We start from the raw sequence: 26,025 nt of genomic DNA on the forward strand, positions 1-26,025 counted from the left end.
CAATCTTGATGAATAAATGATTGAGTATCCTCAAATAGGCTCATATATGCATAAAAGGATGAATGGAATAACTTACCTTGATTAAATTTGATCATAGGTTGAGGTTGCTTCATGGGCAAGGCACAGTCAAAGCATAGTGAAACTAGGGTTTCCTTGGGAAACAATCCTCAAGCCCTTTGGGTTATCTTGATCAAATTGGCAAATTGAGATACTTGGGAGACATATATGATGATTAGGAACTTTGTGGACCATTGTCATGCTTTTTCTCATCTTCATCTAGCCATTTCCTTGGGCTTAGGAGCCTCCTAGGAGCATTGGAGCACATGATCACTTGAGCTTCAAAACAAAAAGAGTTAGTGACATATTTTTGTGCTTTTGGTTAGTAATCAAAATAAGAAAATAAATAATATACAATACAAGCATGCTTGGTGGTCTCAAAACATTCAAACAAGTCCCACCCTTAGGGTTAAGGAGCCAAACATACTATGATCCTTGAGGCAATGCACTTGTGCAATAACATGATGCCAAGAGGGATCTTAGGGTAAAAATTAGGGTCTTACACTAATGCCTCAGGAGCCCTGGGTGAGAAGATGTCAGATGAAAAACTAGTGAGGAAAATACTCAGGTCACTTCCTAAGAGATTTGCCATGAAAGTGACAGCCATAGAAGAGTCTCAAGACATTTCCAACATGAGAGTTGATGAGCTAATTGGATCCCTCCAAACATTTGAGTTGGGAATGTGTGATGGATCTGAAAAGAAAGTCAAAAGCACAACCTTCATGTCAAACACTGAAGAGAAAGAGGAAGAAAGTGGTCAAGATACTGATGAAGATCTGGCAAATGATGTAGCATTACTGGGAAGACAGTTCAACAAACTTCTGAAAAAGATGGATGTAAGGTCTAAGTCTAATGTCAAGAACATCTCATCTGACATCAGTAGGTCCAATAATGCTGGAAGAAGAACATGATCTGATGAAAAGTCCAAAGAAGGAAAAGGAGTTCAGTGCCATGAATGTCATGGGTATGGACACATTAGAGCTGAATGTGAGATCTACCTCAAGAAACAGAAGAAGAGTCTTGCTGCTACTTGGTTTGATGAAAGTGAAACAGAAGAGTCTGCAAATCTTGTGACTGCCTTGACTGGAAGATGGGGTTCTGATGAAGACTCAAGTGATGATGAAGTAACCTTTGATGAGTTAGCCACTACCTACAGAAAGTTATGTCACAGAAGTGAAGAAGTGTGTCAACAAGTTGAAAGTCAGAAGAAAGTGATAACACCACTGGAGAATGAGAAGGCAAAACACTTGGAAACCATCTCTAAATTGAAGACTGAAGCAGTGTTCTTCAATTCCAAACTGGATGAGATGACAAAGTATGTCAGAATGCTAAACAATGGATTTGACACCTTAGACAAAATTCTCCAGACTGGACAAATTGCAGGAGACAAGTCTGGCCTTGGGTTCAATGAATCCAAACCTGAGTGCAGTCATACTGGTAGCAAACCAAAGATGTCACATCATATGTTACAACATCATAAGGGAAGACAACAGAAAGGGAAACATCAAAGATAGAGATGTCATTAATATGGAAAATTTGGCCACATAAAACCATTATTCTATAAGTTGTATGGCTATCCTAGTCCTTCTCATCATCAACCTAGACCCAAACATCACATACCTGTCAACAGAAAACAATGGGTTCCTAGGAATGGTGTTACAATCCTGATAGCTCACACTTCCTTCAGAGTTTCAGCCAAATAAGACTGGTATTTTGACAGTGGGTGCTCCTAAGACATGACTGGAAACAAAAACCTGCTAACTGACCTTCATCCTCATGCCACCAGCTATGTAACCTTTGGTGATGGAGCAAAGGGTGAAATCAAGGGGATTGGTAAGCTAAACTGCCCTGGAGTCCCTAACCTTGACAATGTCCTACTTGTTAAGGGACTGACTGCAAACCTAATAAGCATCAGTCAACTATGTGGCCAAGGTCTAACTATAAACTTCACAAAAACTGAATGTCTGATTACTAATAAAGAAAATAAAGTGATCATGAAATGAGTCAGGTCTAAGGACAACTGTTATATGTGGAGTTCTCAAGAAACTGGTTATTCATCAATGTGTACTCTACCCAAAGAAGAAGAAGTGAATATATGGCATCAAAAATTGAGCCATATGCATCTTAAAGGAATGAAGAGGATTATATTTGTTGAAGCTGTCAGAGGAATTCCAAACTTGAAGATTGATGAAGGAAGAGTTTATGGGGAGTGTTAGATTGGAAAACAGACAAAGATGTCACATCAAAAGCTCAGACATGACACCACTTCCAGAGTGCTGGAACTTCTCCATATGGATTTGATGGGGCCCATGCAGGTGGAAAGTCTTGGTGGGAAGAAGTATGCTTATGTAGTGGTGGATGACTTCTCCAGATACACCTGAGTCAATTTTTAAGAGAAAAATCTGATGTATTTGAAGTCTTCAAAGATCTTTGTCTAAGACTTCAAAGAGAAAAAGAAAGTCAGGTTATCAAAATCATAAGTGATCATGGGAAGGAATTTGAGAACAGTAAATTTGCTGGATTCTGTGCATCAGAAGGAATTAGTCATGAGTTCTCATCTCTCATTACTCCTCAGCAAAATGGTATGGTAGAAAGGAAAAATAGAACTTTCCAAGAATCAGCCAGAGCTATGATTCATGCTAAGAAATTGCCCTACCACTTCTGGGTTGAAGCTATGAACACAACCTGTTATGTTCACAACAGAGTAACCTTGAAGAAAGGGACTCCTACTACTTTATATGAAGTTTGGAAAGGGAGAAGACCTACAGTCAAATACTTCCATGTGTTTGGTAGTAAATTTTATATCTTGACTGATCGTGAACAAAGAAGGAAGATGGATCCCAAGAGTGATGAGGAATATTTCTGGGCTACTCAACAAACAGTAGAGCATTTAGAGTCTTTAATTCCAGAACAAAAGTAATGATGGAATCTATCAATGTTGTGGTTGATGATCAGCAAACTGATGTCACAGATGATGTTGAGACATCCCTAAATGATCCCCCTAGCTGATTTCCCAGACAAAAGTAATGAGAGTGAACTCACTCAAGCAGAACCTGAAGCTGACAAAATTAATAAGGGACCCTCTATCAGAATTCAGAAGGATCATCCTAAAGATCTCATTATAGGAGACCCAAATAAATGGGTCACAACTAGATCAAGGGAAGTGATCTCACATGGCTGTTTTGTGTCCAAGATTGAGCCTAGGAATGTCAAGGAAGCCTTGACTGATGAATTTTGGATGAATGCCATGCATGAAGAGTTAGGCCAATTCAAGATAAATGAAGTATGGGAACTGGTTCCAAGACCTGAAGGAATAAATGTCATTGGAACAAAGGCTTTGGATGCTAATCAATTTGAATGTCTAAGAGGGAAATTAGGGATTTGTATTTATGAGAATTTATAGCAATTAATTTGGAGTGGAAAAGGTAATAAAAATATTGTTTGCCCACTTAAAAGAAAGTGCCCAATTTATGGTAAATCATCACCTAGTATTGGAACTTCCATCTATAGCATTTTCACACGTAAACTCTGCTCAAACATTTCCACCTTCATTCAACTTCATCAACCTTCTCTGCTAGGGCAACAAAAATATTTCCACAAGAACAACAAGATGTCACAACATCCTTCACCGTCTGTTTCCAAAAACACCAAACCTGCACACAAAGCTAGAACACCCTCTATGGACTTTCTTAATGAAGACATTTTAGAAGTGATTCCCCTGTAAGTCATCCCAGGCGACGCTCCTGGTTCATCCTCCACTACAGGCCATACTCAATGTAATAGTACTAATAACCCTAGCTCTAAGGATGACATGCATCATACTGATCGTGTCATTTGCAATCTTCTCATGAGGATCCTTAATGAAGGACACTCTATAAAGGGAGTGTCTACTCCTCTATCTAGAAGGGACCCCTCTCCTAAGGTTGGACCTCACAATGAGAAAGATGATGATTCATCTAGGTCTGAAAAAGATATAGCTGCTGAAGGATTGTGCTCTTTAGGGAAAACCTTGCCTAGTAAGAAATCTGTAGATGCTTCTCGGTCTAAGAAGCATGAGTCTTCTAAGAAGGTGATTGACCTGGAAGATGAGAGCTTGGATGATGAAGATGATAGCTTGCTTCATCACTTGAAGCCAAGTGTTGCTAAGAGGATGAAGACCAGAAAGGGTAGGTCTGTGGCAGAGATGATGACAGCCAAAACTGCTAAGAAGGCTACTACTGTAGGCCCCTCAAAGTCTTGGAGTAAAGTAGAGGTAAAGAAGAGAAAAGTAAGAGAAAGTTCTGATTCAGATGAAGATGTTAAAGACGATGTCCCTGACATCTCTCCTGTCAAAAGGTCAACTGTTAGAAAATCCCCTGCTAAAGTTGATGTTGTTCACTTGGATAATATTTCCTTCCATCTTGAAGATGGAGCAGCAAAATGGAAGTTTGTACTCCAAAGGAGAGTGGTTGTGGAAAGAGAACTGGGAAAGGTTGCTGTGGAGGTTAAAGAGGTCATGGACCTGATTAAATCTGCTGGATTAATAAAAACTGTTAGTGGGTTATCTCAGTGTTTTGAAGGTCTTGTTAAATAATTTATAGTGAACATCCCTGAGGACATTGCTGATAAAAACAACAATGAGTTTTGTAAGGTGTTTGTTAGAGGGAAGTGTATCAAGTTTTCTCCAACTGTGATTAATAAGTTCCTAGGAAGAGGAACATAAGATGCTTGTGAGCTAGAGGCCACATACAATGAGGTATGTAGGGAAATAACTGCTAGACAGGTCAAGGAGTGGCCTAGCAAGAAGCATCTCCCTGCTGGAAAGGTAACTGTGAAATATGCTATCTTGCACAAGATAGGGTCAGCAAACTGGGTACCAACCAATCACATCTCTACAATCTCAAATGCTCTTGGAAGGCTCATATTTGCTATTGGAACCAAGCTCAATTTTGATTATGGTAGATTCATGTTTGAACAAATTGTCAAACATGCTTCTACAAATGCAATGAAGCTGCCCATAGCTTTTCCCTCAATGATTTGTGGGATAATCCTGAGCCAACAACCTGGAATTCTGAGCACAAGTGATATTCCTAGTAGAAAAAAACCTCCTCTGTCAGTTCATTACAAATCATTTGAAGGCAGTCATGTCAATGACATTGTCTTGACATCTGCTGTGAAGAAGCCAACCTCTCAAGGTGGTCTGATTGTTCAACTGAAAGAGACTTGTAAGGAATTGGAGACTGGGATAAGGGTGGCTAAAGCTAGGAAAGAAGCTTTGGAGGCTCTGGTTGAAAGCTTAGAGCAAGGTGATAGAAATAATGTTGGACAAGCCAAGGAAACAGAAGCCCACACCTCTAGTGAGAGGTCTGAATCTCAAGATAAATCAAGTGGCAGTTCTGGTTCTGAAGCTGATGAAAATGCTAACTCCTCTGACTTAGTTTTTATGAAGATTGCTCCCCAATTTTATGATGATGTGATGTTCTTGTTTTTATGGTTTTTTTTGGCAGTCATGTTTTGATGCCTTGATGTATTTCTTGGGTTCTTTGTGATTTCTCTGGATTCTTTTTATCTCAGCTTGTTAAGCTGTGTATATTTGTGATTCTGTAACACCTGACAATATGTTTTAACATTCTTTGTGACATTCTCTTTGACTAATAGACATTTATTTTGTCTCATTGGTCTCTTTATTCTATTTTGACTAAAAAGGGGGAGAAGTAGCGAAAGGAGAGTTGTAGTTAATATGTGCTATGAAGTAGCTAGGCTATAAACAGATGATAGGTGATGTCAGATGGGGTGATGTATGTTACAGGTGTTGTTGAAGGAGATGTCTGTGTTGAACAGACTGAGGGGGAGAAGAAGCAGATATATGTGTTTAATACGTGTTTACTAGTTGCTATTATAGCTAGTAAATGTGTGGTTTATTACTTCTGCTGCTAAACTGCTTATGTGTTTTTTTACTCTTGTGAACAAATGGTCTGATGTATGTTTTAGCCAAAATTGGCCAAAGGGGGAGTTTGTTGGTTCTATGTGTTGGCATCAATTTTGCTAAAACCTAGAGTGTTCACAAGTTGTCACAAGTGTTGTCTTGACATAAGATAACATGTACCTGTAGGGTGTTTAAAATGTGAATATGCAGGATTTTATTGAGATGTCAGACCCGATGTCATGACATCTGTATACAGAATATTCAGTCTGAATGTTATGTATTGTGTGATTGCGTTTTTTATGCTAATCTATGTGTGATTGATGTAATGATTAAACGCGCCCTCAATCAGTAATTACAACCAGATTGACTTATTTTTGAACGAGATATAATCAACTGTCATGAGAAGATATGAATGGAAAATAGTTTTAGGGTTTTATGATGTCCAAGCCCAGCCAAATGCTTCTATATAAAGGACATGGAAAACCTGGTTTGATACACAAGAAATAACGAACAAAATATTGAGAGAGAATAAGGGTTTTAGTCTTGTATGGTCGTGTGTATTGTAAGCCATTCATTCATCCATAGATGATTGAATTGGACTGATTTTTGAGTTGTAATTTGTCCACTCTAAGCTTTGAAGCATGAGTGTGTGTTTACTTAATTGAAGCTTTTAAGCAAGATCAAGTATGTGTCTTTGAAGAGTGTCTTATTTTCATTGTAATTCTTGTTTTATATCACTGCTGTGATTGAGGAGGAGTGAGTAGGATCTCATATCTAAGAGTTCTTAGGTAGAAGTCACACGGGTAGAGATTAGGTGAAAAGACTGTAACTTGAAGTTGTTTACTGAGAGTCTTTGAACTGATTCTGTTTAGTGGATATCCTTCCTGACTTGGTAGCCCCCAAACGTAGGTGAGTTTGCACCGAACTGGGTTAACAATTGCTCGTGTCTCTTGCATTACTGTTCTTTATCTTTTATCCTGTTTGTATTGTTCAGATATTAGTGTCGTGACATTACCTTCGACATCTCATATCTGTTACCAGAATTTCACGATTGCTTAACATAGTGCTAAATTTGTGACATAAAAGGAATAGCATTCTAGTTAGTGAGATTGTAAGTCTCCCCTCTTTCATGATATTGTGTGGAAACTTGGCCTTTTTCCCTTCCTTTGGAAGATGTTTTGGCTCAAGGATTCATGCTTTGATAAGTGGGTTGGGTGTTCTCCAAAGAATCTTTAAGAATGAAAAGCAAAAACAAAACAATACTAACTTCTAACCTATTAACTACTAACTTTTAATTTCAAGCCCTTTACTTTAATGCCATTTAATTCTAGCTTTTATACATTTGCCATTGTTCATATCATTCTAATTGTTTATGTTAATGCAATTTTCACTTTGTCCACTTGGACCATATTGTGTGATATATTTTGTTTGTGTATACTTTGTTTGTTGGTGTGGTCTTTGACCATTAATGTACATAATAACAACAAAAACCCTAAAAAACTTTTGTGAGGACTGTTGGCCTGATCTTGGACAAATGGACTTAGAACTTAGGCAACATTCCTATGCTAAAGAACTTGGCCAATGCCAACTTATTGAGAAACCAAGTGCTTGCAATTTGAAACTTCATCTGATACATCATTCAAGATCTCTTTAAGTTCATCTGCAACATGATCATTGTGAAGATGTTATTTTGAACCTCTGACTTGTGGAATTCATCTCTTACATGGGCTATCTTGAAGAAGATCATGGAATGGATAAGCTTGGATATGGCCATCTTTATTTGATGCCTTGCTCTTCAAGATAATATAATTATGCATTTGTGTGTTGCTTGATTCTAAAAGTCCAAGGGAATTCTGGGTTTCTATTGACATTCTTGTCTATTGGATTGCTATCCATTTTGGTCAGATCTTTTCAACTCTAAACTTTTAATTTTTTACGTAGGATAGTCTCTTCATCTTCTGCCCATTTCTTTAATTTCAAAATCTCTCCCTCCCTTTTCAAAAATCTTCTTTGATTGAACTTATTTTGTTCTAAACTTTGACTACTTTTGCAAAAAAAGATAGAAACTTTGGCCTTATGCCATTGCATTTTCAAACTTCTTTTCTTAAATCAACTTGTAAATAAACTTAACTATACTTGACTTAAAATTTCAAAAAGCCAAAAAGAACTAACTCATTCAAACCATTTTTAGGCCTTTGTGCCTCTCAAACTTAATTTTTGTTAAAAGCAATGCATCCAATTTGAAATTTGTATCACGAACTACGAGGTTTTGATCCCTCATTTTTATGTTGGTACGTAGGCACAAGTCTCTTGTCAAACACAAAAATATAATTAATAAATTCTTTTCTCATCTCCCATTCTATTTGTTTGTAAACATCACTTTGTACCAAATACATATGCACACAAAAAGGGCTCCCTAGGAGTACCTATGACACTTTGGGTGCTAACACATTCCCTCTGTGTAACCAACCCCCTTACCTGTAATCTCTGACATTTTATTAGTTTTGATTTGAAAACTTCTTACTTTTCGGTTTTGTTCGTACTTTTTCCCTTTTCCCTTGGAAACAATAAAAGCGTGGTGGCGACTCTTGTTATTTGATCTCTAGCTTATCCATAGCTTGATGATCATGAATTTACCGCTACAAGGGGCACATTAGAGAACTCACCACAACTATCTATAATATCCAAACTACTCAATGCAGAGTCATACCAAACAATATCATCAGTAGTGAGGGACATAAGTCTCTGAGACCACCGTAGACATTGTTTGTTCTCCACAAAAGCAGGCGTCTGAGGCAGGTGCGAAATAAACCACTTATACAGAAGAGGAACACAACACACAATAGTCCCACCACCTTTATAATTTCTCAAATGCAAAGAAAAATACATGTCACCCAACAGAGTAGGCACATGATTTCCAATCTATAAGATTCTAATGGCATTAACATCAACAAAACCATCAATGTTAGGGAACAAAGCTAAACCATAGATGAGCAACACAAAGATAGCTTCAAAAGCGTCCATATTGCCGGCTTAAGCAAAGACAGTAGCTTTTCCAATGAGGAACTCAGAAGTCAAGCCAAAAATACCTCCTTTGTTTACCCAATGAGCTTCAATCTCAGATTTCTTCAAATGAAGAGCTTCGGCTATGAGATGAGATATGGCAATCTTGTCCAATCCAATAAAAGGCACCTTGTCATAAACGGGTATTCCCAAGAGATGGGCATACTCCTCTAACATAGGCACAAGCTGATAATCATGAAAAGTGAAGCAACGGTAGAGAGGGTCATAAAATTGAACCAACACACTCAAGAGTCCTTCAACTACATCAGCGGATAACACAGATAGAAGCTTCCCATGACGTTGCTTGAAATCCAAGGGATCTAATACAAAGGATGATAACTTCCTTAACTCTTTCAAGTCGGGACATCTGAAACTATACTTCTTAGTGTTCCTTCATCCACAATCCATGGTCTAAAAATATTTGCAAATAAAACCTCAGATCCTTGAAGTTATTTTTCGTGTGATGAATGTTATGATGCGCATGAATGCATGAATGCAATAATCACAAATAAGGGATCACACACAAGGAAAACAAAGGTCAAGGGATGAACCAAGTCATTATCAAGATCAATCATCCATTTTAGTGGATTATGGTTTTCACCTTATCAACACCCAAGTTCCATTGATATTTACAAGACATGATTGGATCAACCAAGAATCAAAGGGTTTGTTGAGAGTCACGAGCATGAAGTCAGGTTAAGAACCATCTCAAAGGAGTGTACTAAGGATAAAAACATGTAGATCATGTTCTAAAAAGTTCCCAGAGTCTTAATTCCATCGATCGGATATTATGGGTTAGGATGACTGACTCATCAACCCATAATATTCTCAAGAGAAACTCGTCTGAGTGTAGTATCGCGTAACAACTGTTATCAAGTCTACACTTGAACAGTCTCCGCACTACGTCCTAAATAGGCCAAGTTGGGTTAAATGTTCTACGGTCCTCAGCTTCTCAGACTCCAAATCAAAGAAAGTAATGCCTAACCACAAATAACTTGTGTGACATCAATAGCTCCAAAAGGGTCTCCACTGAGTAACTGGGTTTCAAGCCAACTTATTAAGGACTACTCCACACAAGTCGAACATGACTATACCGTCCTCCTATCTTAATTGCACTCAAGTTCGGGTTAGAACTTATCTCACCACTCAGAGATCACCAAGCACAACAAGCAGATTATATCACACAAAACAAATATACAAACATCAAATATACAAATATACACACATAAAAAAGTAGGCTAAACCCACTGAGGACTACTCCCCAGCAGAGTCGCCACTTAATTCCTGTAGCGGTAAATTCATGACCATTAATCTATGGATAAACTTAACGTCAATAAAACCAGAGTCGCCACCGCGCTTTTATTATTTCCAAAGGAAAAGGGAAAAGTAGGAATAAAACCCAAAGGTAAGCAGTTTTCAAATCAAAACTAATAAAATGCCAGAGATTACAGGTGAGGGGGTTAGTTACACAGAGGGAAGTTGTTAGCACCCAAAGTGTCCTAGGTACTCCTAGGGAGCCCTTTTTTATGTGTGTATGTGTTTTTGACATAAAAGATGTTTGCAATAAATAGAGTGTGGAGATGAAAAAAGAATTCATTAATTATATTTTTGTGTTTGACAAGACCTTCAGACTTGTGCCTACGTACCAACATAAAAATGAGGGATCAAAACCTCGTAGTTCGTGGTATCAATTTCAAAATGAATGGATTGCTTTTAATCAAAAGATTAGGTTTAAAAGAGGCACAAAGGAGCCTAAAAGAGTTTGAATGAGTGTTAGTTCTTTTTGTCTTTTGAAATTTTAAGTCAATATGGTTAAGTTTATTTACAAATTTGATTAAGAAAAGAGTTTAAAAATGCAATGGCATAAGACCAAAGTTTCTAATTTGCAAAAGAGTCTAAGTTTGAAATCACAAGCAAAGAAAGTTTTTGATAGGGGGAGAGATTTTGAAATTTAAGAAATGGGAGGAGATGAAGAGACTAATCCTAAGCATAAAATTAAAAGTTGAGATTTGAAAAGATCTGACCAATGGGATGCAATCCAACAGACAAGAATGTCATATAGAAAACCCATTTTCCCTTTGGGCTTTGAATCAAGCAATAATCAGCAAGCAATTAACAATATTAAGCAAGGCATCAAATAAAGATGACCACATCCTAGGAAGCAACTTTACAGCTAACAATCTTTTTTATCTCCTCATGTATCAGATGACATACTCCTTGATTAGCTCAGAATAAGGCATTAGACAAAGTTTTAAAGTAACAGTTGCATCAAGGCCATGTAGCAGATGAGTTCATGAGGATCCCAATACTTGCATCAGAAGAAAGATCAAATCACAATAACTTGGTCTCAGAAAATTTGGCATTCGCCAAGTCTTTTTTGCATATGGAATGTTGCCTAACTCTAAGTCCAAAAGCTTAGATCAAATCCAACAGTCCACACAAACATTTTTTTGGGTTTTTGTTGTTTATTAAGTATTTTAAGGTCCTAAGACCATAAACACAAACAAAATACACAATCAAATATATATAATCACAATATATGGCTCAAGTGAGCAAAGTGAAAATGACATGAATATAAACAAGTTAAATTGTATGCAAATGACAAATGAGATGGTAAATAACTTGAGTTTAAATTGCATAAAGATAAATGACTTGAAAGTAGAGCAATATTAATACAAGTTAGTCAAATGTTAGTTGATTAGATGTTAGTGATGTTTTGCTTTTCAATTGATTAAGTCATTCTTTGGAGAACACTCAACCTTTATTCACAAGCATGAATCCTTGAACTAAGACATCTTCCAAGGGAAGGAAAAAAGGCTAAGTTTTCACACAATACCATGAAAGGGGGGAGACTTACAATCTCACTTACTAGAATGCTATGCCTTTAGGGTCAAAATTTAGCTCTATGTTAAGCAATCGTAATTGGACTTATGTAGAAGTCACAACTATCTGAGGCCATGCAATATAAATTTTGGTGTTAATGCGTGTTAGAGATATGGTATAATGAACCGTACTTCTAAAACATACCACACACAAAAAAGAAAAAGATCAAAGGATGGAACTATCTCATCCATACTTGTATTGGTTCATCTAACACAAGGTTATTGATGAACCAATTAGCCTTAGGATATTGAGACTTCATTACTCAACGGAAAGGATGAGAGAGAATGGGATTGAAGATGAAGAGGGAGGGAAGATAAGAGAAACACAAATTGATCATGGAAGGAATTTTATCAAATTAAAATCATTCATTCATTTTGGGAGATGAAATGTATATTTCATCAATCCCCTAAATCCAATGATTTTAACTCAGCAAAAGTCAAATCAACCTTGACCAAGGCTCAAACACATAGTCAAACTTCACAAGTCAATAAAAATGGCTCAACATAATTTCTACACAATTAATCAATTAAAAATCAACTTAAAAATGCATTTAAATTAAATTTAGTTTGGTCAAAATCTAAAATCTCTTCAAAACACCAAATAAATGGCCAAGAGATTTATCCTAGGTCAAACAAGGTCAAGGTACCTTAGACAAATTTTTTTATAATTTTTGAAAAGTCTGAAGTATTTTTAAACAATTAAAAATATGCATAAAAATAATTAATTCATGAAAAATATCAATATTAATCCAAAAAATAATTTTAATTCAGAAAATGAAATAGGAAAATATTTAAAGATTTTTGGTGAAAGTCTCATATTTTTTGGATTAAAAATGAAATTATTATGAATTAATCAAAATAATTGGATTAAATGAAAAATCAAAAAATAAAAATAAAATCAAAAAAACAAGGGCCATCCGATCTCCCTCATAAATTGAGGTGGCAGATCTGATGGCCAAGCGCGCGCTTCCACCAAACACTGCAATCAATGCGTGCACACGCATGGTAATCACTTTGGACGCGTGAGATTAAAACATGAGAATCAAATCAGATGGCCTGGGTTGATCCAGCGCACCACCGGAGCCCTAGCTCCAGTCATCTTCTCCAGTGATCAACACTAGTCTGGTTCAGGCTCAAATCCATGGAAAATGAAAAGTGAATACACTAATTTGAAGGAAAAATGCTTAGGAGCACGAATCTGACCTCAATTTTCTCCAATTCCAAGTATATAAAAAGATACAGGGATTTGAATTTTGAGGATCATGAACTGAGTTGCTTCGATTTGACCTCAAAACAACTCAATCTTCTTACCTATATTTATAGGACTTCAGATAACCAAAAATCACAAATAATGGTGAAGATTTGAGGGAGAATTAAAGAGATGAAAATTCTGAAAATTCACCTTCAATGGAGCTTCAAACTTGCTCGATCTTGATTCCAATTGTGCTTGGCCTTGCTTCAGATGCTTGTTGGAAGTGATTACGATCAAGAAATGGTCTAGACTCTTGGATTTTCAATCTCAAAATAGATGGAGATTTGAAACTCAAGTTTCCAAAGAAAACCTTCAAGATTATACTTTAATGGAGAGGGTTTGGATTGCAAGTTCAAAGCTTGGGCATGAGGTCCTTAATTCTGAGCAGTGAGGATTATATTTATAGCCAAGGAGATTCATTTTCACACACTTCCAAATTTGGAAAAAAATGAGTAATTCCCTTTGCATGCTTGCATGGGCGTGTGATAGGCCCATCAAGTGATGTATTTAGGTCCAAAAATGAGTGAGAATCATGCTGAAATCAAGTCATGTGGCCATGCAATCGTGTATGAAATGTGGAAGTGAAAATCATCCAAATGGTTCCTCACATTGCACCCATGCGCAAGTCCTTTATTCTTTCGCCAAATGATTTGATATTCGAATTTTTGGAAAGGTGAGATCAAGGGGAACAATTTTCATGTTGGACACATTTTGATTTCAAGCTTGGATCATGATGAATTTTGAGGTGGAAGTTTGGGAAATCAAACATATTTGAAAATTTTCTAAGTCCCAAGTCAAATGTTCACTTCTTCCACCTTGAATAACTTTTTCTATGGATTTCAAATGAGAAATATTACTTCATCAAAGTTGTAGCTCTTTAAAACCTCTTCAATTTGGTCATAAATTTGACCTCATTTAGATTTTTCATGAAGGAGTTATTCATTTTAGAAGTTGAGGAAAATCACTTGTTCAATGGTAGTGGCCCAAAATGACCTATAATCTTTCATCTTGGAACATGCATTTACAAGTTGAATTTGAACTTCCTCTAAAAATCAAAGTTTACACAGACATCTTGAATTTGATCATGGAATTTGAATGGATTACATATCATAGAAATTTAGAAAGTTATGGTCTTGGGAAGTTGACATCCAAACTAGGGTTCAGACAAAATGACCTATAATCTTTCACCATAAAAAATGACTTTCCAAGAAAAACTAGCTCTTGACTTAACCATGAAAGTTATTTGGAATGTCATTTGTAGTAACGTTTCTCTTGGAATCATTTTCATATGACAAAAATTGTAGGAGATAGAGTCTAGGGAACCTTAGTTTTGACTATTTGACTTTCTCTGGTCAACCACCACGAACCATCTTGCTAGCTTGACATTCTATTGACTTTTGGGACTCATGGAGGATAATATATGTATAATATGATGAAATATGAAGTATCCCTTGAAATATTTGATCAAATGTTAAAGAAACTTGTTGAAGAAGTCACACAAGATACCTAGATGAATTTAGGTTTCCAAGGCAAACAATGATATGTGAAGATCGTGGGGATCCATATATGATGCTTAGAGCCAATGCAAACCAATTCTTGATTATACTCCTTACATTGAGGGTCTTAAACCCTAGATATGGGCTTGATGGAGTGTAGCACCTCAAATTTTCACCCCCCATTCATTCATTCATTTCATTTTAGGTCATTGACATTACATTAACATTGCATAGCACATTGCATCTTATCAGTCAAGACTGGCATCAAGAGGATTCATCTGTGCAAAAGACCAAGCATTTCATTAAGATGGAGGCCACTTGAGTATTCTAGAGAGCTTACATGAATCAAGGTTCATTTTGAAGTAACTTGACCAAGTGTTAGAGGCTCAAGGTCATCAGTACATGTCCAAGTCATCTGGGGGCCGTAAAAGTCAACTGAAAGTCAACTGAGGGCTAGGAGGTGGAGAAATGGTTTGAGACACTTAAATCATGTCCAAAAGAGGTTTATTCATCATGTCAAACATTTACCTTGAAGGATTTGAAGCCAGATCAAAAGTTTCCAAAAATGGAAAATGACCTGTAATTTGAAAGTTGGACCAACTTCAACTCAACTTTCCAACATCAAGGAGGCTTCAAATGAAATTTTGTCCAAAATGAAAGTTGAAGATATTTCTCTTCCATTTCCAAAAAGTCCAAGATCATGAATTTATGATGAATGGTTAAGGAGTTATGATCAAATCATTGCCAAGTGTGCTTGAAACTTCAAAATGCCATATCTTTTGAACCAAGACTCCAATTTGAGTGCCTCTTTTTGCATTGTGCTCCTCATGAAATATATTTTCCAAATCATTAATTACATGGCATGAAATTCATTCACACAACAATTTGCTCATGCATGCTATTTTTGAAGGGGAATTGCCAAAATCAAAATTGGTTGATCACATGAATATAATTCCATTACCAATGTGTGCATGAGCTGATTTTGAATGAATTTGGGCCCTTATTGTGTACTGTTCACGTGGGTTTTCCATGCATGAGGTGAAAATGTCAATTGGTGCATACACCTTACATCTTCCTAATCTCCATTAACCTTGGCTTAGTGATAATTTCAGATTGATTAGGAGGGCATATAAAAGCCTAATTGCAACTATATTGCAGAGGACAGAAGTTTTCAGATCTAGAAATCCATTTCCATTCTCATTTTTCTCTTCATTTTTGATTTTCCAAATTCCACACATAAACCCCTAATTTTCTTGCATAATCATGAACATGGAGTGTTGTTAAGCAAGATTCAACGTGCATTTGGTGAATTTCAGCTCAGATTCATGCATACCACAAGCTTGAATGCATTAATGGAAGTTCCAAATTAAGCTTGATTCTGGTCTTTTCACGTGTTGTTTCTTGCATATAACTTAAGTGGAGCTCAAAGGAGGTGAATCTGGAGATTGCTAGCACTGGAAACCACTATTTACATCCACTACTCTCCAAGAAGGTACTTTAGTAGCTTTAACTCATTGCTTGAGTTGCTTGGCTTTACGTGTGGTTGGCATACCACCCAGGTAGTGACCTCTGACTTCATGTAGTCTGGAAGACCTGTTATCTTTGGCAGGCACCTGTCTGAAGCCCTCCTTAAGAGGCAATGCTTGTGCTTGTTTACCTTTGTGCCTTGCATTTCAAGTCCTCCTAAGTGAAGAGGCAATCGGCAGATAAAAGGGATGTGCAGTCCATCCCCTGCTATTCAGTTGAGTCTTTCATCTTGCTCACACCATGTGTTGATGCACTTTGAATAAAAACCCAAGATCATTATCCAGTGTCAGTCATTGTGGAATAGAGTCCCACATTCTGGACTCCCACATTTTCATTGAGTCAAGCTCACCCAGGCCGGGTTAAGAGTTATGAGGTCTTACCCTCATCTCCCATTTCATCTGCTCACCCTGACGGTCAATGTCAGTGGTTAAGAGCCTCAGATACCTTTCCAGTTGGCTTGTTTGTCGAGGTTGATATGACCCCTTGACTAAAGCCCAGCCTTGATGTTTGAGCCCCTTGTTGGTGTGTTTACTTCATGTTGTATGTGTTTGTGTGGTGTGAATGTATCCCCTAGGTCTGCTAGACTCCGCGTAGTCTCGTTTGCATGTCAATTAAGGTAGCACGGTTCCTTCATCTAGGACTTCCTTTCTTGCATGAGCTTTCCTAAAACACAAACAAACATTATCCCCTCTTAAGGATACGTTAACTCCTTCTACTACAGGCGAGTAAGTCTCCAAAGGTCGAGCATCCGGTAGATTGCGTAGTGACGTTGTCCACTTAAAAAACACAAACCAACAGAAATAGTTTAGCCGAACTACGGCAACTCTGATTCTCATGTCCAGATGAGATACGTAGGCACGAGATGCGATGTCTTGTCGAGTTTGACTAACAACTAACTTTGATCCTTTTCTCTCACCCTCGTTGCGATTGAGACCTTCCCTTTCTCTTGCCCTAGTTGCAATCGAGACCCTCCTTCTTTTTGTGTGTCTGCTTGGAGTCTGACATAAGTCCAGCGATTGGCAGTCGGTTTCCCTTTTGCGTTTGTATGTTCGGAGTCTGATGTAAGTCCAGCGATTGGCATTCGGTTTCCCGTTTGTTTGTTGTTTGTTCGGAGTTGGATGTAAGACCAGCGATTGGCATTCCGTTTCCGGTTGTGTGTTTCGTTTGACGTCTCAGCGTCTCTGTTTCTGTGTTTTATTCCAGCTTGTGCAGTTTTTGAGCAGTTATTTAGCAACCTTTCTTCTATTCTTTCTGAGCGTGGATCCTGTCGAGTACGACGGATGCGTAGGGGTGCTAATACCTTCCCTTCGCATAACCGACTCCCGATCCTTGCATCTCTGGTCGTAAGACCAATTCCTTTCCAGGTTTACTTCGAGCGTTTCCTTTCCCTCCTTTTAGGGATAAATAACGCACGGTGACGGCTCTGTGTCTTTTTCCCGCCGGTTTTTTCGCGTAATGCGACATGGAGCATAGGTGAGCATGCATACTACCTACAAAAGCAACGAATTATACATTGACATATTTTTTGGTATTTTGGTTAGTAAATAATGAAAAACAAAGTATGATACAATCAAAAATGTGCTTGGTGATCTCTCCCAATGCAAACCCAATGAATGAAAGGGTGAGGAGGATGCCAAGTTGTGATCCCATTGCCAATGCATATGATGAGATGGCATGAGGGTTCTTAGGGTCAAAATGGAGGTCTTACATAAGGGAAGATGCATTCCTCTCCCCGGGATCCGTATTTTTTGTTTTTGTTACCCAATTATGTAATTGTTTTATTTGCTGCTACTTGTTTACCCAATTAATATTTTTAGGCGAGTATTGGAACTCTGCCAGTTGTAAGGACCGTCTATTATTTAGGATGCACTCTTTTCCCTCTGCACCTCTAAGGGAGCGAGGGTTTTTAATGAGACATCTCATCTTATTTTATCTACACTTATTTTTTATATGAGATATATGCAGGAAATTCAGGCTTGTAAGGACAAATAATTATTATGTTGGATTTTCTAAGATGGGATCCTTTCCATCCATATAGGGAATCATTATGTTAGATCCCCTAAGATGAGATCCTTATCACCCATAGAGACAATTATTATGTTGGATTCCCTAAAATGGGATCCTTTCCGCCCATATAGGCAATTTTTATGTTGGATCCTCTAAGAAGAGATCCTTGTCGCCCATAACGACCATTATTATGTTGGATCCCCTAAGATGGGATCATTCCATCCATAGAAGCATTTATTATGATGGATCCCCTAAGATGGGATCTTTTCCACACATAGAGGAAATTATTACGTTAGATCCCCCAAGATGGGGATCCTTGATGCCCGTAGAGACAATTATTACGTTGGATCCTCCAAGATGAGATCCTTGTCACCCATAGAGGAAATTATCATGTTGGATCTCCCAAGATGGGATCCTTGCCATCCCATACAGATAATTATTACGTTGGATCCCTCAGGATGGGATCCTTGACACCCATATCGGCAATTATTATGCTGGATCCCCCAAGATGGGATCCTTGCCGTCCATGAAATCAATTATTACGCTGGATCCCTCAAGATGTGATCCTTACCACCCACAAAGGCAATTATTATGTTGGATCCTCCAATATTTTCCGCCCATAGGGGCAATTATCATGCTGGATCTCCTAATATGGGATCCTTGCCTCATATAGAGCCAATCGTACACGACAAAATATTTACCACTCAGGGGGCAACCGAAATCAAACCCTCCATGAAAATGATCATCATCTCATAAGAAACTACAACAATAAATGCGTGACAGTAGAGTGCAAAAATGTTTAAAATGATTATAAATATGCCCTAAGTGGACACCACTATCCAAAATAGTTACAGAAGAACCCCAAAGGGGTAAATAAGAGTACAATAAAAAAGGAAAAATCATTCTTAATTCACCAGCTCTCCATCTAAAACCACTTTAAAAGGGTCCAGGGGCCTAGGTCTAGATGGGGATAAAGGAGGGATATTCGCCTTCTCGCTTCCTTGAAGTGATGAACGAAGGCCACCATTACGTCTATCTATAAGGTGATATACCCTTTCCTTCATACCCTCGAGAATGCTATGGGATTCCTCTAGTGACCTCTTCAAGCCATCCACCTCTGCCTGCTGAACGTGTTCCTGGGTGACCACTAAATCGACGAGCTCCTTTAAATCATCCCTCATTACCTTCATTTGCTTCGACACCACACCGTCTTCCTAGGTACGCTTGTTCAGATTAGACACCCGGACTGCAGTCTCCCTAGGGCCTTGGCACGCTTCTCCCTCAGTGCTTTTTCCACCAAAAAGGACCTCACCAATTGGGCCTCTAACAATGTTGATAGTTGGGAGAGAGACATGGTGTAAAACATCGGGTAATCATCAGGGAAGTTCCCGGGGATAGAAAATAAATGATCGGCGAAAGCCACAACATTAAAAGCAGAGTTATTCTATAAAGAGGGCTCCGAGGGAGGTTGAGCGTCCACTAGTCTCTCTACCCCAGCACTTGCTTCTTGGTCTCCAACAGGAGCAAAAAACCTCTTCCCACCTAGAAACTTTAGGTTGGCAGATCTCCACCACCTAAGAAGTTTCCCCTTGTGCCTCCCCCGGAGCATTAGAAGGACCGCATGAAAAAAACTGTATCGCTCGTTGCTCAACCGCCTGTATTTTTGCCAAACACTCTCGTCTTTCATCAAGAGGCACCACCATCATTTTTCCTACATAAGATAATCCATTATAGAACATCCATACAAAGGGAATGCCGATAAAAAGTATTTACTTTTACCCAAGTACTCGTCCATTTCATTATCGTCTTCACGGTCCCGACTGATTAGGGTGTTGTACTCCTGGGGGAAGAAGCAGTCCAAAAGTTGGATTACCTCACTGTCCAAATAAGGAAGGACACGTGAGTCCCCCCTCACAATAGACTTAGGACCAGGAGTCCAAGATAAAGGAAACAATGGCTCACCTCCCGCCCCCACCATAACGGGAGACTCGTTGTCTATCCCTCTTATCCGAGAAAAATTATCCTTTCAATCTTCGTAAGGACTGACAAAGGGCTTTAAGAATGCACCCTGGGAAAAGGGTTTAAAGTCACCCAACCACTTTTGGGAAGAGACTCCATCCGGAAAAAGCCCTAAGTATTCCCTAGACATTTCGAGTAATCTAGGAAGGGGCCACAATGACGGTGGTTAAAAACTCTATTTCGAAAGAGGTGAAAGGAACCATAACCCCTAAATAATAAATAATGGGAAGGTGTGAAGGAGAATATCGATCCAAAATGCATCAGAAATTAAAAAGGTTATCCTTTAGTGATCCTTACGAATGGGCATGATCAGTGATAGAATCGTTATCTCTTGTGGCGATAGAAACCTTTGATGCAGATCTAAGGAGTGATCACGAACGTTAAATGGTGACAATGCCTCTACTTAGTCCACACGAATGGATTCCTTCAATCTCAGTGCTAGCTGCTACGAATGAAGGCTTTGATTAAGAGAGAGAGAGAGAGAGAGAGAGAGAGAGAGAGAAACTAAATTTCAACTGCACAAATGCTTATGCACAAGGGTTCTATTTATAGAACCACTTGTGTGGGCTGCAAGCTAAAAAGCCCACTTAAGTGTATGTGGCCCATATCTTAGGATATGCCAAAATCACTTAAGCGCATGGTACCTTACCATATTTAATATTCTACTTAAGTACACCATACCTTACGATGTTCTATAATTCACTTAAGTGCACCGTACCTTACGGTGTTCCTTATTTACTCTATCTCTCATCATTCTGTCCTTTTGTGTGTGACCCTGTAGGTTTTTGCGACATTAGTAATTATATTAAATCACGTATTTAACATAATAAATAGTGAGCAGTATCTAGCAACACATCACTGCTATCCAAGACACGAAAATGTCATGTGATCTGACAAATCCTTTTTGTGATAATACTTATGTGTACAATTACCCTTTTACCCTTATGTCTATATTGAACACAAGGCATAGACCGTGTCATCCTTGTCCAGTTCAATATTGGACCCGTAGACATCTATCCTGTTACACAGGATGGGCAAATTCCATCTAGGTCACTCATGTCCCTCAGCATGCTTCGTGGAGTACACATCAACTGTCTTTATGGTCATCCAGTTACGGACAATGTTTGATCAGCAATAAGGCACTCGACTCTACATCTAGGGTCCATAGTGGTTTCAGGTCGAAGGGTGGTATACACCATTATCACCATGAGAATAACTTATGACACTTTATATAACATTCTATATAGTATTCTCATAGCGGGTCAATCCAGTATAAATATTACTCTTAATATTCATACCTATGTTTAAAACTTGATAACTCCTTATCCATGATCCATGAGATGTGATCATCAGTCTATATATTATAATAGCCTTAATGCTTTAATGTTATCCCACTTCAAAATAAAGCTCGACTACTGATGCTTTAAGAATAGTGTCCTTATGTTTAATGGGACCTCATGATTAAGTCACACTTGATACATTAAACGGACTAGCTATTCTAGGGACTTTATTAAACAAACATAATAAAGAAAAATCCTTTTATTATTAATAAGTAATTCGATACAAGTACCAAAAGTATTGGCCTCTAGGACTTACACCAACAATATCCCACTAGCACTAGAGCTAATCAGGCATACCCTAATGCCCATAGATCTTGTATGACCATCATGCTTCTGCTGCGCAAGAGACTTTGTCAGTGGGTTAACAATATTGTCAAGTGTAGGTACTCTGCATATTTTCACATCTCCTTTATCTATTATCTCTCGAATGAGGTGATAACGCCTAAGTATGCGTTTGGATCGTTGGTGAGATCTAGGCTCCTTATCTCGTGTGATAGCACCATTGTTATCACAATAGAGACCAATGGGATCCACAATGCTAGGAACTAGGCTGCTAAGCGTCTGCGCCAGTATATGTTGAATCATACCACTTGGTTGATATCCAAAATGGATCCGAACAAGTATATATTTGAAAATCCTGCTTTAACTAGGAGGATTGCCCGTTGGCAGATGTTGCTATCAGAGTATGATATTGAATACCGATCTTAGAAAGCGATCAAAGGTAGTATCTTGGCTGACCATTTGGCTCACCAACCAATTGAAGATTACCAGTCAGTGCAGTATGATTTTCCTGATGAAGAGATTTTGTACTTGAAAATGAAAGATTGTGATGAACCATTGCTTGAAGAAGGGCCAGAACCTGGTTCCCGTTGGGGCATGGTATTTGATGGAGCTGTTAATCAATATGGAAATGGCATTGGGGCAGTGATCATTACTCCTCAAGACACGCATTTACCATTTACAACTAGATTAACTTTCAAGTGTACGAACAATATGGTAGAATATGAAGCTTGCATCATGGAGCTCGAAGAGGCCATGAATCTCAGAATCAAGTATTTAGGTGTCTTTGGAGATTCAGCTTTGGTTGTGAATCAGATCAAAGGTGAGTGGGAGACAAATAAACCCGGTTTGATACCATATAGAGATTATGCGAGGAGGATTTCAAATTTCTTTACAAAGGTTGATTTTCATCATATCCCTCGAGATGAGAATCGGATGGCAGATGCTCTTGCAACATTAGCGTCAATGATTGTGGTAAAGTATTGGAATGAAGTTCCCAATTTATCCGTGATGCGTCTTGATAGGCCAGCTCATGTGTTTGTTGTTGAAGAGATCAAAGACGAGAAGCCGTGGTATTACGACATCAAATGTTTCCTCCAAAGTCAGATTTACCCGTCTGGGACATCATTGAAAGATAAGAAGACTTTGAGAAGATTAGCCGGTAATTTCTACTTGAATAGTGATATACTGTACAAGAGAAACTTCGACATGGTTTTGCTCAGATGTGTGGATAGACACGAAGCATACTTGTTGATGACTGAAGTGCATGAAGGTTCCTTTGGTACTCATTCCAATGGACATGCAATGGCAAAAAGGATGTTGCGAGCAGGTTACTATTGGCTGACAATGGAATCTGATTGTTGCAAGTTTGTGAATAAGTGCCACAAGTGTCAAATATATTTTGATAAGATTCATGTTCCTCCGACACTTTTGAATGTTATTTCTTCCCCATGGCCCTTCTCCATGTGGGGAATTGATATGATTGGGATGATTGAGCCCAAAGCTTCAAATGGACATCGTTTCATTTTGGTGGCAATTGACTACTTCACCAAATGGGTTGAAGCGATATCATATGCAAATGTAACCAAGCAAGTTATTGTAAGGTTTATCAAGAATCAAATCATATGCCGTTATGGTGTGACAAGTAAGATCATTACTGATAATGGATCAAACTTGAATAACAATATGGTGGAAGCTCTTTGTAAAGATTTCAAGATTGCACATCATAATTCTTCTCCCTACAGACCCAAGATGAATGGGGTTGTTGAAGCTGCAAATAAGAACATCAAGAAGATTATTCAGAAGGTGGTTATCACATATAAGGATTGGCATGAGATGCTCCCATTTTCTTTGCATGGGTATCGTACATCCGTCCGCACTTCAACAGGGGCAACCCCTTTCTCTCGTGTATATGATATGGAAGTAGTGCTCCCTGTAGAGGTTGAGATTCCTTCATTGCGTGTGCTCATGGAAGCCAAGTTGACCGAGGCTGAATGGTGTCAGACTAGGTTTGACCAGTTGAATTTGATCAAAGAGAAGAGATTGACTGCCATGTGTCATGGTCAGTTATATCAACAGAGAATGAAGAAAGCTTTTGATAAGAACGTCTGACCTCGTGTGTTCGGAGAAGGTGACCTTATGCTCAAGAAGATTCTATCATTCAAACCAGATTCCAGGGGGAAATGGACTCCTAATTATGAAGGCTCATATGTTGTTAAGAGAGCCTTTTCAGGCGGTGCTTTGATTCTTACAACTATGGATGGTGAAGAGTTCACTCGCCCTGTGAATGCAGATGCAGTCAAGAAATACTTCGCCTAAAAACTAAAAGAACAACTCGCTAAGTTGAAAACCCGAAAGGGCGACTTAGGAAAAAATGAGCGTCTCAGTGGATTGAAAACCCGAAAGGGCGATCCAGGCAAAAATTAGAGACATAAAAACAGAAAAAAAAATTCTGATAAGTTGAGTACCTCACCTTGGGGAACTTATGCAAAAATTAGGGATTATGGCAAGTAACTGCATTCTGCTGATCTTTAAATTTTGGAGAACTTTGAGCACAAGGGTTGACATCGGTTCATCATCCTAGTAGCGGTCAAGAGCACAGTGGATATCAAGAGCTGGTAGAAGGATTAAGGATCATTTGTATTCAATGTGACTCTTTTCCATGTAAATTACCATTTTCAACTTTGTAAAAATCTATGGAGTCTTGTCATTTACAGACTACCATCCCATTAAATAAAGTTGAGCTTTTACCCAATTGTTTCTACTCTTATTTACTTCAGCCAATAGTTTAGATTTTATTATGATCATTTTGGAAATTTAAAATTTTTTAATCAAAATCTTTTTTCTTAAAACATATAAAAACAAGCAATTTTCAAAGCAATTAAAAGGAAGTATCAACATCACTTCAAAGAGCAGTAAGTCCTTAAGTGCTAAGCATCAGAGGTCCCCAAAGTAGTTAACCTTTCGGGTATCCCTAGTTGTCTATGTTGATCTGGTTCCCCTATGGAGTGTTTATTCCCTAGTAGAGTTCCGATTCTTTTCCCTAACTAAGTTGGTTGATTCAGTACCTTGCAGCGTGTTATTCCCCGACAGTGTTTATGTATTCCCCAACGGAGTTCACGTTTCTTCAGCAGAGTAAGATGTTTTCCCTATTAGATCCCATTGGTTTCCCCACCAGTCGCCATCCGACTCGTTCCCAGTCAGAGTTCCCTCCTGGTTTCTGAGTAGCTATTTATGTTTATCTTCTCTATGGTTGTCTCGCATTTGATATGGCGTTGACCTAAAATTCCCTGCATACTCGATAACATTTCCTCTCCTCAGCATATCTCCTCTTCCTTCGGCTAGATTTGAGCCTTTGGGTTGTTGATCTCTCTGTTCTCCAGCCATTTGTCTCCCTCTTTTTAAGGATTGACCGAGGATTGTACCGATGATTCAAATTCTTTACGACACCTTTGTATCCTTTATGGTCGTTTTGTCAGCATAATCATCATATATATATATATATATATATATATATATATATATATATATATATATATATATATATATATATATATATATATATATATATATATATATATATATATATTTTCATAATTGCATATTGGCACCATTATATTTGTTTGATTTTTCGATTTGAGATTCTCATCCTTTGTATGGCGGTACTTTATCCCCATACAAGTTCGGTGTCTGTCCTCCCTCAATTGTAGAGTGTCAGCCCCTTAGGCAGAAAGACTTTAACCTTTCTCCTCTTCCCCACTGAGTTGTTTCCTCGTGGATGGTTATTACTTCAGTTTCCTTTCCAGTTGTTTATCTGAATGGAATCACTCCCCTTGAGTTATATCCTCAATGGGTTGAGTCTTGATTGACTGTTTCTTTCTAGCTCTTACCTAGATAGATGATTTGAGCCTCTTAAGAGCCTATTACCCAGTAATTGGTAATATTCTTCTTAGTTTGTAGTTTGTTACTTCTTGCCCAATACCTGGCAAAAGTACCCTCGTTTTCCCAGCAGTGGGGTTCCCAGTGGATTCATTTGTTCCTGATTCCCCAGGAAGTATATCCTTGATATGTTCATCCTAACCGATGACAGGTATCTTTCTTTCCCCTGCCTGAGTCTATCCTTGATATGTTCATCTTAACCGATGACGGATATTCTCGTCCTTGGTATTCTACCCAGTAAAAAGGTAGTTGTAATCCC

Source organism: Lathyrus oleraceus, chromosome 4, assembly GCF_024323335.1.
Source record: "Lathyrus oleraceus cultivar Zhongwan6 chromosome 4, CAAS_Psat_ZW6_1.0, whole genome shotgun sequence".
NCBI lineage: Eukaryota > Viridiplantae > Streptophyta > Magnoliopsida > Fabales > Fabaceae > Lathyrus > Lathyrus oleraceus.